General features: G+C 48.6%; 1 protein-coding gene across 6 annotated transcripts in view; it reads left to right on the top strand.

Annotated features, from left to right (window-relative positions):
- B3GAT1 (beta-1,3-glucuronyltransferase 1) overlaps positions 1–13,896 on the top strand; it is a 230,671-nt gene that overhangs the window by 203,479 nt on the left and 13,296 nt on the right. The gene's annotated exons all lie outside the window — the stretch shown is intronic.

The raw sequence follows: 13,896 nt of genomic DNA on the forward strand, positions 1-13,896 counted from the left end.
CCCCCGTTTTAGCCTTTAATTGAAAGTCGGGGATTTAAATAGCCGCAGCAGGTGCTTTTTTCCCGACATTGAAGAAGTGATGTAGAAGAGCACTTAATTTAATTTTTTTGGTTTTTTTAAGTGGTCCCATCAAATTTGGGGTACATGAAAATGGGTACTAGCATATTTTGGTGTCCCTAAAGTAAGTTTTTAAAAATTCTGCATTTGTGCACCTGCCGCTAATAGCCTAGTCTAGAATACACCTGCCGCATACTTGCAGAATAGCCCTGAACCTATTTCCCTATTGTTTAACAATTGTTTCCCATTTTTTTTTTTTTGCACCCCAATATTTAAATACATTTTTTGGGGTGTCCCTATTTTTTTTAAAAACTTTTTTTGACACAGTTCTTTTTTAAATGTCTATCTCAGGGGTGCAAGCTATTTTTTTTAAGCCTGCACCCCTAAACCCCAATTCTGCACTTTTTTTCGATACCTATTCAATGGTGAAAAGTTATCACCGTTTTTTATCAAAGACTTTTCAAAACTGCGATAAGTCTTTGAAATTGAATAGGGTGTAAAACTAAAACCAGTGATATTAACGCAAAAACGATAAAAAGTGCGATATTAACGCAAAAAACACCCATATAGAATACCCCTCTATGTATATAAAGGGATAGTATGGTAAGCCTATGTATAAATAAAGGGATAGTATGGTAAGCCTACTGTATGTATATAATGGGATAGTAGGGTAACCCTATGTGTATATAATGGGATAGTATGGTAAGCCTATGTATAAATAAAGGGATAGTATGGTAAGCCTATGTATAAATAAAGGGATAGTATGGTAAGCCTATGTATAAATAAAGGGATAGTATGATAAGCCTATGTATATAAAGGGATAGTATGGTAAGCCTTTGTATATAATGGGATAGTATGGTAAGCCTATGTATATAATGGGATAGTATGGTAAGCCTATGTATATAATGGGATAGTATGGTAAGCCTATGTATAAATAAAGGGATAGTATGGTAAGCCTATGTATAAATAAAGGGATAGTATGGTAAGCCTATGTATATAAAGGGATAGTATGGTAAGCCTTTGTATATAATGGGATAGTATGGTAAGCCTATGTATATAATGGGATAGTATGGTAAGCCTATGTATAAATAAAGGGATAGTATGGTAAGCCTATGTATAAATAAAGGGATAGTATGGTAAGCCTTTGTATATAAAGCGATAGTATATTAAGCCTATGTATAAATAAAGGGATAGTATGGTAAGCCTATGTATATAAAGACATAGTATGGTTAGGCATTAGGTATTAAGAGGCATATTTATCAAAGGATATATGTGGTATATCCTAGAAGGCAACCATTTTCTGAGGTGGTATGTAAATATTAAAAACTACTGGGATGTGTATACAGGAGACCACAGCAGATATTCCAGATATCTGCAGTCTTCATGTTATTGCAGGCAGGGGGCGCTTTTCCAAAAAAGGGGTGTGGTCATTTAGAAAAAGGGGGAATGTCCTCGAGATGTGTCCCCTTTTAATCACTGTAGGGGGCGTGACCAGCACTCACGGAGATACCGGGATGCCCTCAAACTCTCCTTGCAGTGTGAATACATGCCGTGCCATGCCAATCACTGTGGCCCACAAGTGGGGTGGCTGTTTCAGCTTTTCAATGTATAGTAGGCCTTATTCACATTATGCCACGCAGTAATGCCCAGCATTTACACATTTATGCCACACATTAATGCCCTTTACACATTATACCACACAGTAATGCCCAGCCTTTACACATTACGTCACACAGTAGTGCCCCTTATAACACATTTATGCCACGCATGTAATGCCTTTTACACATTTATGCCCCACAGTAATGCCTTTTACACATTTATGCCCCACAGTAATGCCTTTTACACATTTATGCCACGCAGTAATGCCTTTTACACATTTATGCCACACAGTAATGCCTTTTACACATTTATGCCTTGCAGTAATGCCCTTTACACATTATGCCACACAGTAATGCCCAGCCTTTACACATTATGCCACACAGTAATGTCCTTTACACATTATGCCACACAGCAATGCCCGGCCTTTACACATTTATGCCACACAGTAATGCCTTTTACACATTTATGCCATGCAGTAATGCCCTTACACATTATGCCACAGAGTAATGCCTGGCCATTACACATTATACCACACAGTAATGCCTTTACACATTATGCCCCACAGTAATGCCCAGCCTTTACACATTATGCCACACAGTAATGCCCTTTACACATTATGCCACACCGCAATGCCCGGCCTTTACACATTTATGCCACACAGTAATGCCTTTTACACATTTATGCCATGCAGTAATGCCTTTACACATTATGCCACAGAGTAATACCTGGCCATTACACATTATACCACACAGTAATGCCTTTACACATTATGCCCCACAGTAATGCCCGACCTTTACACATTATGCCACCCAGTAATGCCTTTTACACATTTATGCCATGCAGTAATGCCTTTACACATTATGCCACAGAGTAATGCCTGGCCATTACACATTATACCACACAGTAATGCCTTTACACATTATGCCCCACAGTAATGCCCGACCTTTACACATTATGCCACACAGTAATGCCCTTTACACATTATGCCACACAGCAATACCCGGCCTTTACACATTATGCCACACAGTAACAGTGTTATCCCCAGAAATTTTTTCTAGCCGGGTGGGGGCCTTCGTAATAATAAAATGTTTTAAATCCTGACCTTATAATGATTTAAACTTGAAATAACAATTTATATAGTAATTCTCTTCCACTCTTGCAGGCTACACAGAATATATTTTTTTATACAGCTCTACAGATACTGACCCCACTTCCAGGCTCTCTTTAATCAGTTCAGATGACTGTTCCCGCCTGAACTTTTATATAGGAGGAGGGATATTTGCCCTTCAGCCCGACACCGCCCCTGCATTGTGATGGACAACTACTCCCCCACTCCAATGCCACATCCCCTGCTTGGCACTCTCCCCTGCCCCAATGTTGTGTCCCCTGCCTGGCACCTCCCCCCACTCCAAGGCCACATCCCCTGCTTGGCACTCTCCCCTGCCCCAATGTTGTGTCCCCTGCCTGGCACCTCCCCCCACTCCAAGGCCACATCCCCTGCTTGGCACTCTCCCCTGCCCCAATGCCGTGTCCCCTGCCCCAATGCCGCGTCCCCTGCCCGGCACCTCCCCTGACCCAATGCTGTGTCCCCTGCCCAGCACCTCCCCCCACTCCAATGCCACATCCCCTGCTTGGCACCTCCCCTGACTCAATGCTGTGTCCCCTGCCCAGCACCTCCCCCCGCTCCAATACAACATCCCCTGCTCGGCACTCTCCCCTGACCCAATGCCGTGTCCACTGCCCTGCACCTCCCCTGACCCAATGCACTGTCTCCTGCCCGGCACCTCCCCCCGCCCCAGTGCTCCGTGTCCCGTCACCTGGAACATTCACTAATATGTCCTTATTGCCGGCGGACACGGAGCCTCCAATGTGACGAATGTGATGTCGGCGCAGCTTGGCGTCGCATCCGTGGCAACAAGGACCGGGAATGTGGTGCACAGGGGCGGGGGTAAGTGCCGGGCAGTAGCTGTTTCTGACGGGTGATGCGCCTGCAGAAAACAGCTTGGGGAGAACACTGCAGTAATGCCCTTTACATATTATGCCACACCACAATGCCCGGCCTTTTCACATTATGCCACGCAGTAATACCCCTTTAGATGTTATGCCACACAGTAATGCCCTTTACACATTATGCATCCCCGCCCCCCTCACCAGCAGCCTGTTACTTAACTGTGTCCCACTATCAGCCCTCACCTGTTGTCTGACTCCCCCGCGCCCACATCAGCAGGCAGCCGCACCAGCCCGGCATTCAGTGCAGCCCTTGCTTGAAAATAGCGCAGCTGTCATACAAATCAATCGGAGCTCACAGACCATCAGGCGTGGCTCAAGAGCGGCGATGTTAGTGATGCGTGCAGGGTGGATTGGCTGCGTCACAGCGCGTCTCCGGTCCTTTAATATAGGGTAAAATATGCGCTATAGTGCGTATTTGCGATCACTGGAATCTCTCCTAGGATCTTCCGCAGCTTTGCACATGCACTGACCAATTGGAAGAGCTGTAGTTTGTGGTTTTAATCGCAATTGTACATGTATACAGCGTTAATAAACACCAATGTGCAGTGCTTGATACATCCCACTCTCTGTCTGGTAGCAGCCTTAATTCTGTGACCACCTGTGAGAGGCTGACTACAGGGACTGACACTATATCAGCCTCTCACAACCTGGGGAACAGGTCAGAGATCTGTTGATTGTTGAGACATACTAATTACAGATTGTAAGTGCTGTACGAAAGACTTCTGCTTTGTGACAGAGACATTAGGTCCCTCCACTCTGTTTATATAGAGCTGGACAGTCCAGGATTTACTTTTTTACGTTTTGTTTATTTTTGTGTTGCTAATAAACTAGCTGCGGATACTTTTACCAAGGCCCTGGGCTGGTGTATTACTACTTGGCTCCTGCATGACAAGTGCAATCGGTTACCCCAGGAGAGGACACCTTAGCCTGGTCAGAGGATGTCCACGATATATCACACCGGCCAATTACACTTTACTCTCAGAATTGGTTTCTCCCTGTTGTGTGTCCGGATTATGGCCCTGTGGCCATCTATCTCATCGGGCATTAGACGGTTTTTAGCCGGAGACTCAGCAAGCTGGTTATTAATGGCCTCACAATGATCTCCGGTACTAATAATGTTCTGGAGAATTGCTTTCTTGAAAGTATAATGGCGGATTTACTATCATCTGTTATCTGGGTGGCCAGCTTATTGTCATTTATTATCTGGGCTGCCCATTTAGCAGTCTGGAGAGGTGAATTTATTAAAAAATAGTGCTTAGAAAAAAGAAAGAATTGGTCTGTCATAAAATGTGGCTCAGCAGCAAAGGACCTAGGTTGGTAAAACATCATAAACAGTCTGTAATAGATCCAGGCCATGAGACGGACCGTCACTCACTGCTGCAGCTTAGAGCAGTGAAATGTTTCTGCAGAACCAAACAGCACTTTGGAAAATATGCAAATTAACTTATTTTTTTAAAATGAGTCCTTACTGCTGAGTACCGTATCGCGCTAAGCTGTGCAGTAATAATGCTGGAAATGATGGCGCTGGTCCCTTTATCTCAGACCGGAATGGGATTGAAATGCCGGTGGCTGTTAAGCCAGTTCAAATCCCGACAGCGGCAGGTAAGTCACCTAACCCTCCCCCCCCCCCCCCCTCCATCCCTAACCTCCCAGGGTGGTGCCTAACCCTGAGTCCCCCTCGGGGGTGCCTAAACCTAACCCCACCTCACCCAAGCGGCACCTAACCCTAACCCCCCTTCCCCTAACCCTTCCCAGGTGTGCCTATGCCTAAGTCTCCCCAAAGCGACTAAGTGCCAGGGACGGCCGGACTCAACCTCCATCGGTCCGGCGTCCTTCAGCACACCGGCGTCGGGATGAATATAGGCGTGGAAATACCGACTATCTTCTGTCCCTTGCCGGTCTTCTGGTGTCGGGATATAGACCGGCGGCATTTAGTCCGCCAGTCTATTAACTACATCCCTCTCAGACAATAGATTGCCGCGCCTGGCAAGGGAGAAATGGGATGTTCTTAATTCCACTGATGAAGCAGCTGAGAATAGTGCAAGTCTATATGATAAATGATGTGCACCAGCCCTCATCCCCATCTGGTTTGCCTGTTTAATTCTTATTATTATTATTTATATGGCGCTGTGAGGGGTCCGTAGCGCCTTACACAATATATAGGGACCCCCGCATATGAAATGCGGTTGTGGTAAGAAAATGTGCCGCTAGTTGCAATGTGATATTCAGAAATATCGCATAAAAGTACTATCATTAAGCTGCCGGTACAAAGCTTCAGCATCTTCATTACCAGAATCCAGCTTTCCCAATTGCAAAAGTATTCATGTGCCGGCCGCTCCCATTGCTAACGTCGTAGGCTGAGCCCGGTGCATGGACTTCTGCACCTCAAAGTCACACAGGATCAGCACTGTCATCAGCTGTACATGTGTTAGTGTCACACACAAGAGTGGTGAGTTACGATGAGATCTTACACACTATAGGGGAGAGACAGACAGGGGAGACACAGAGAGGAGAGACAGTGAGTGAGGAGCATAGAGCGCTGGGTTAGGATGAGAGCTTACACTCTATAGGGGAGAGACAGACAGACAGGGGTGACAGAGGGGGGAGAGTGTGAGGGAGGAGCATAGAGTGGTGGGATAGGATGAGAGCTTACACTCTATAGGCAAGAGACAGACAGGGGAGACACAGAGGGGAGAGACAGTGAGTGAGGAGCATAGAGCTGTGGGGTAGGATGAGAGCTTACACTCTATATGGGAGGGGCAGACAGACTGGGGTGACACAGAGGGGAGAGACAGTGAGTGAGGAGCATAGAGCGGTGGGTTAGGAGTTAGGATGAGAGCTTACACTCTGTAGGCGAGAGACAGACAGACGGGTGACACAGAGGGGAGAGACTGAGTGAGGAGCATAGAGTGGTGGGATAGGATGAGAGCTTACACTCTATAGGGGAGAGACAGACAGACGGGTGACACAGAGGGGAGAGACAGTGAGGGAGGAGCATAGAGCGGTGGGTTAGGATGAGAGCTTACACTCTATAGGGGAGAGACAGATGGGTGACACAGAGGGGAGAGACAGTGAGGGAGGAGCATAGAGTGGTGGGATAGGATGAGAGCTTACACTCTATAGGGGAGAGACAGACAGGGGTGACACAGAGGGGAGAGACAGTGAGGGAGGAGCATAGAGTGGTGGGATAGGATGAGAGCTTACACTCTATAGGGGAGGGGCAGATAGACAGGGGTGACACAGAGGGGAGACAGTGAGGGAGGAGCATAGAGTGGTGGGATAGGATGAGAGCTTACACTATAGGGGAGGGGCAGACAGACAGGGGTGACACAGAGGGGAGAGACAGTGAGGGAGGAGCATAGAGCGGTGGGTTAGGGTGAGAGCTTACACTCTATAGGGGAGACAGACAGGGGTGACACAGAGGGGAGACAGTGAGTGAGGAGCATAGAGCGGTGGGATTGGATGAGAGCTTACACTCTATAGGGGAGAGACAGACAGGGGAGACACAGAGAGGAGAGACAGTGAGGGAGGAGCATAGAGTGGTGGGATAGGATCAGAGCTTACACTATAGGGGAGGGGCAGATAGACAGGGGTGACACAGAGGGGAGAGACAGTGAGTGAGGAGCATAGAGCGGTAGGTTAGGGTGAGAGCTTTCAGTCTATAGGGGAGAGACAGACATGGGTGATACAGAGGGGCGAGAATGGGCCAGGAGCTGAGTGGTAGGTTAGGATGAGAGCTGTAAGGCTTTACTGACATTTTAAAGGAACATCCACTTCCCTATGAAATGCTTGCAGCAAAGATCTCTGGGTTTCTCTCCCTCTCCCCCCTCCCTCCCTCCATGTGTCTCTCACCCTCCACCTTTCTCTCTCTCCAGCGTTCCCCTTCTTTTCTACCTCCTCTCTCTCCCCCTCTTACTCCATCTCTCTCTTTCCCATCTATCTCTCCTTCCTCTTCTGTCCATTTCTCTTTCTCCCTCTGACACTACACCCGCCCTTTCTCTCCACTTTTTTGTTCTCTCTCTCTACTGTTTCTCTCTCCACCCCTCCTCTGTCTCGCTCTCCTGCCCCTCCTCTGTCTCGCTCTCCTGCCCCTCCTCTGTCTCGCTCTCCTGCCCCTCCTCTGTCTCGCTCTCCTGCCCCTCCTCTGTCTCGCTCTCCTGCCCTCCTCTGTCTCGCTCTCCTGCCCCTCCTCTGTCTCGCTCTCCTGCCCCTCCTCTGTCTCGCTCTCCTGCCCCTCCTCTGTCTTGCTCTCCTGCCCCTCCTCTGTCTCGCTCTCCTGCCCCTCTGTGTCTGTGTTTCCCTCCTGTCCCTGTGTGTCTGGTCCCACCTCCCCCTTCCCTCCCCCCTCTGCCTCTCTCTCTAGTATTTTTAGGCTTCTCACTACCTCCTCCTCCGTGGCGCAGGCCCATCTTCCCATGGCGCAGGCCCATCTTCATCCATTTGTGCGTGGACCAGGCACTAGCCTGAAGACCTGCTGTGCGCAGTAGGTCGCATGTGCGCATACGTGAAATAGAGGGACGTTATTTTAGGTCATTTTTTTTTCTCTTTAAGCATGGCTTTGTAGTTATTTAGTATATTCTTGGCAAACTTAGGAAAACTTGGAGCAGCACCCGACCGGTAATTATTGAGGTGCGACTTCCGCGTTTGGACCGTCGTGCACACGCGAGCCAGCAAGGATTGTCAGGAGGAAAGGCAGGTTAGCGGGTGAGCGGTAAGTGTCTATGTTTTTGTGCTATGGTATGTAGTATGTGTGCATGGCTAAACTTCAGACCTGGGGGTAGGAGGCCACCTGTGACACTCCAGCATGCCCTGCCACAGTGTTGCTGTTTGGGCGTGCTCTGGCTGGGCATGCTGGGATGTGTAGTTCCACAGCAGCCGGAGTGTCACTGGTTGCCACATGCAAATGTATGGATGGCAGCTGCAAAGCGACTTAAGTGATCTGCTGGGAACAATACATGTGTGGGGGAGTGTACATGGGTTGCAGGGGTGGGTGCTTGGTAGCCGGCGTGTGCCGGGCATGTTGCGTCCAATGTACGTGTGTCAGCGTGGACACGTCATTTTTAATAGGTTTGTTATATGGATTCAATGATGTGCTGTATTATAGTTTCTGCAGAGGTGACGTGATGGCAAGTGTGGTTCTCCGAGAGAGAATCGTGTGTAAAGTAACCCTGTTTCTGCAGAGGTGACGTGATGGCAAGTGTGATTCTCCGAGAGAGAATCGCGTGTAAAGTAACCCTGTTTCTGCAGAGGTGACGTGATGGCAAGTGTGGTTCTCCGAGAGAGAATCGTGTGTAAAGTAACCCTGTTTCTGCAGAGATGACGTGATGGCAAGTGTGGTTCTTCGAGAGAGAATCGCGTGTAAAGTAACCCTGTTTCTACCTGATGTGACGTGATGGCAAGTGTGGTTCTCCGAGAGAGAATCGTGTGTAAAGTAACCCTGTTTCTGCAGAGGTGACGTGATGGCAAGTGTGGTTCTCCGAGAGAGAATCGTGTGTAAAGTAACCCTGTTTCTGCAGAGGTGACGTGATGGCAAGTGTGATTCTCCGAGAGAGAATCGCGTGTAAAGTAACCCTGTTTCTGCAGAGGTGACGTGATGGCAAGTGTGGTTCTCCGAGAGAGAATCGTGTGTAAAGTAACCCTGTTTCTGCAGAGATGACGTGATGGCAAGTGTGGTTCTTCGAGAGAGAATCGCGTGTAAAGTAACCCTGTTTCTACCTGATGTGACGTGATGGCAAGTGTGGTTCTCCGAGAGAGAATCGTGTGTAAAGTAACCCTGTTTCTGCAGAGGTGATGTGATGGCAAGTGTGGTTCTCCGAGAGAGAATCGTGTGTAAAGTAACCCTGTTTCTGCAGAGGTGACGTGATGGCAAGTGTGGTTCTCCGAGAGAGAATCGTGTGTAAAGTAACCCTGTTTCTGCAGAGATGACGTGATGGCAAGTGTGGTTCTTCGAGAGAGAATCGCGTGTAAAGTAACCCTGTTTCTACCTGATGTGACGTGATGGCAAGTGTGGTTCTCCGAGAGAGAATCGTGTGTAAAGTAACCCTGTTTCTGCAGAGGTGATGTGATGGCAAGTGTGGTTCTCCGAGAGAGAATCGTGTGTAAAGTAACCCTGGAAGTGAACATAAATGTTGGTGGCTGTGATTGCAGGAGCAGTTTCCCTAAATGTCCTCATGCCCGGTAATTATGTGACACTTAAGGTGCACACACACGGGACGATCTGTAACACCAACGACATGAAAAGTATCTTTCAGTGAAGTCCTCCTGCCACATCTCTGAACATGCAAAGTTGACGATTTCGTCCAGATTGGCCTGCATGCACGGACGATCATAGATATGGTTATCATTCATGCGGGAACGCGCATCATTGGTCGTTCACTGAATAAAAATGAACGATATGAACGATAAATCGTTAAACGACATTGTTCATATTGTAACGATATATCTGTCTGTGTGTACGCACCTTAATGTAACGTAAACCTGAGCTTTGTCTGTAAAATGTGAGCGTCAGGTTTCCCGCCTCTGGATAACATTTAGGGGCCTATTTATCATTAATGGGGGTTAACCAAAAATATTTAGTATCCCCCAGATGTATGATAGAGAGACCACAGCAGATATCTCCAATACCTGCTGCAATTCCCTCATTCCCGCCGGTAGCCGGAACACCCATAGGTTTCCATAGGGGGATGCGCTACTGCCAGATGTACCAACCTCCGGAGAAGCATTCCGGAGATTGGCCCCCGCAGCTGGAGACATATGAAGATGATGGTAGCCTATGGGCTACACATCGCAATGGCGGCTGTGCATTTGCAGTCAGAGGGACTGCGCAGTAGCCCCAGTAACACTCAGACCACATTGCAGGGAGGGGGGTCCTTTCGAACCCCTTTGCCTGTGGGTGCCGGTTACTACATGGCATCGGGAAAATTGCATCCTGCAATGCTATCTTGGGCAATATCCCCCATGCCCTCTATAAACCGTCCATGTTGGGCGTCACATTCAGCAGCTGCAGGTAGTCAGGAACACCATTTGGGGGGGGGGGGGGGTGTATTGTTTCTGATCTGGCAGATTATGTGGGAGAGAACAGCGGAACACAGGCTGGCCGTAGCGCATTGTGTGATTGACAGGCTTCAAGTACAATGACTGCAATTACTGTTACGGGGCCGATTCAATTCAGCGCAAGTTGGATAACGCGGGGAAGTTGGTCCTGGAGCAATTCAATTCAGCGCGCTGTTTAGTCCGACTATTACAAGTTGAAGCGCCCCTAACATTCGTCGTAAAACCCGGCGTGCTTTATACAGAATGTGAGTGGCGCTTTATATTGGAGACATTCTGAGCGGATGCCGTGGTACATGATCTGACCGGCTACTGTATGACATCTGGCTGATACACCTGGCTCCTGATACACCTGGCTCTTCAAAAGCCCCACACTGAAATATCGCATGCCCAGTAACCAATAGTCTGATTTTTCAACCCCCTGAATTATCTATTGTCCAAATTTCTCGTAATTATGAGCCTTAGGGGTATATTTACTAGCGCGCGGGTATTTAGAAGGGGAGATGTTGCCCATAGCAACCAATCAGATTCTACTTAACATTAATCTAGCACCTTCTAGAAGATAAGTAGAATCTGATTGGTTGCTATGGGCAACATCTCTACCTCTAAAGACCCGCCCTTTAGTTAATATACCCCTCAGAACCTGCTCCAGAGTGCTGTATGTAAGGGGTACTTACATTTTATCTGTCCTGTAATTTGGCCATTAATGATCGTTTATTTGGTCTCCAGCAAACACCCATTTTCTATGTCACTTTGGCTTACCCACCTGTAATAATAAGACTCCTTTATTCACAGCAGCCCAGCGCTGCTCAGCCCCCTACACTTTATTATGGCCAACACAAACCCACACAACACCTGGGATAAAGTTACCCTATAAACGTAATAAGACGACACAGAGTACATGTTGTGGGGTCATTCTAGGAAAACTACAGACGGTCAAAAATGTTCCAAAGGAGGAAGGACAGTATCGTGGGGTCGTTTAATTTCCTCTTTCATATTTTATATTTTGTAGCTTTGGTTGGTCTGAAGCACACGTGTGTTCAAAACGAGATCGCTAAATATTTTGTGTGTGTTACATTGTGGACCTCATTCAGAGCCGCTCGCAAAATGCGAGCGCTCGCTCTGAATGAGGGCGGCCGCTTCTATGTTCAGAGCCGGCCTCCTGGCCGCTCGCTAGGCTGTGGGTGACCACCCACAGCTTTAGCGAGCGGCCTGGTTGATGGTCGCGATGGTCAAGACCATCGCGACCATCGGGGCTTGCAACGAGACCCTTGTGGTAGGGTCTCGTCTACCGCAAACCCCAGTGAGCATTCGGCTCTATTAGAGACGGAAGTTCACCACTGACATCATGAGTGATGTCAGTGGGCCCGCCCCCAAACGGCAGGCGTTCCGTCGGGAACGCCTCCATTTGGCCATCCACCCCCCCACCCCGCCTACAAAACGGTGCGAGTTGTTGATCACCATCGACAGCCGCTCCTTTTGTAGTGAGCCCCGGAGCGAGAGAATTTCTCTCGCTCCGGGGCTTGCCCACACGCAGTGCGGCCGCTGTGCGTGCGCAGGGCCTCAACATCGACCCGCTTGTGTCTGCAGGAGATTTTTAGTTATTATTATTATCCTTTATTTATATGGAGCCACAAGTGTTCCGCAGCGCCTTACATAGTACATAAACTAACAAGTGAACAAGAAACAAGTAACTTACAGTACATTACAGTGCAGGACAAGGACACGATTTATATACATTGCTGCAATAGTGATTATAACACTCACAATAAGCAGCCGGGAGTCAGCAGTCACGTGTTAGGTGCCCTAATGGGGAGTAAGGAGTAGAAGGAAATGTAAGGAGAAGAGGTCCCTGCTCGTGAGAGCTTACATTCTAAAGGGGAGGGGCAGACAGACAGGCGTGACACAGAAGGGGAGGGGCAGACAGACAGGCGTGACAGGAGGGGAGGGGCAGACAGACAGGCGTGACACAGAAGGGGAGGGGCAGACAGACAGACAGGACAGTTTTGCATTCCATGGGATTTTTACTTTCAGAAAATCTAGGTCTTAGGGTGAGGGGTACAGGTATTTAAAGTGCACCATTTTGTGAATACAGCCACAAATTGCACTGTTACACGCCTTGCACCTGATTATGCGAATGCCGTCACCGAGCCCCAGGCCCACCTCCTTGGACTTGCAGGGTTGAGATGGTAAAATGACGGTCATGATACAGTACCAGGGCCAGACTGGCAGATGGCCAGATGGGCTGGTCCGTCCAGTGCCGCCGAGGGAGGCCCGTCTGGCAGCAGGTGTGGATTTGGTGCCGCCCTGGCAGGCAGCCACAGCCCTTGAGAGAGACAGCGCCGCCGTCATTCGAATCTGGCCCCTGGCACCGATCGCGAACCAATTGGAGTTTACAGACTGGCAGCCGATCAGCAGCGGCTGCTTGTTTACGAGCTCCGATTGGCTTGAGACTGGCTCCAGATTCGACTAACGGCATTGCTGTCTCTCAAGGGCTGCGGCTGCCAGCCAGGGCTGCACCAAATCCACACCTGCTGATGCAGGTGAGAGGCTTCTAGAGGAGGACAAAGTGGGAGGGAGGTGAGAGGCTCCTGGTGGAGGCACATGGGGAGCAAGGTGAGAGACTGCTGGAGGAGGGACATGGGGAGCAGGGCGAGAGGCTGCTAGAGGGGGGACATGGGGAGCGAGGTGAGAGCCCGCTGGAAGGGAGACATGGGGAGTGAGGTGAGAGCCTGCTGGAGGAGGGACACAGAGAGGTGAGTTGCTGGGGGGAGGGCATTTTGTGTAAGGGGCATTACTATGTGGAATAACGTGTAAGGGGCAATACTACTGTGTGGCATAATTTGTAAAGGGCATTAATGTGTGTGGCATGGTATAAGGGGCATTACTACTGTGTGGCATAATGTGTTATAAAGGGCACTACTACTGTGTGGCATACTGTATATAAGGTGTACTACTGTGTGGCATAACTAAGTAGTACTATTGTGTGAAGTGAATGGGCACTACTGTGTGGTGTAACATGAATAAGGGGCACTACTGTGTGCATAATGTGACTAAGGGGCACATTATGTGGTCATGCCCCTTCCCAGTGAGACACCTGTTTTTTTTTTCGAAGGTGCATGCTATCCATGCTTCAATCATGGATAGGGGCACCAATGCTCTTTATGTGTACAGGGCACC

The sequence above is a fragment of the Taudactylus pleione genome, unplaced genomic scaffold, assembly GCF_031769625.1.
Source record: "Taudactylus pleione unplaced genomic scaffold, aTauple2 ptg000278l, whole genome shotgun sequence".
Lineage (NCBI taxonomy): Eukaryota > Metazoa > Chordata > Amphibia > Anura > Myobatrachidae > Taudactylus > Taudactylus pleione.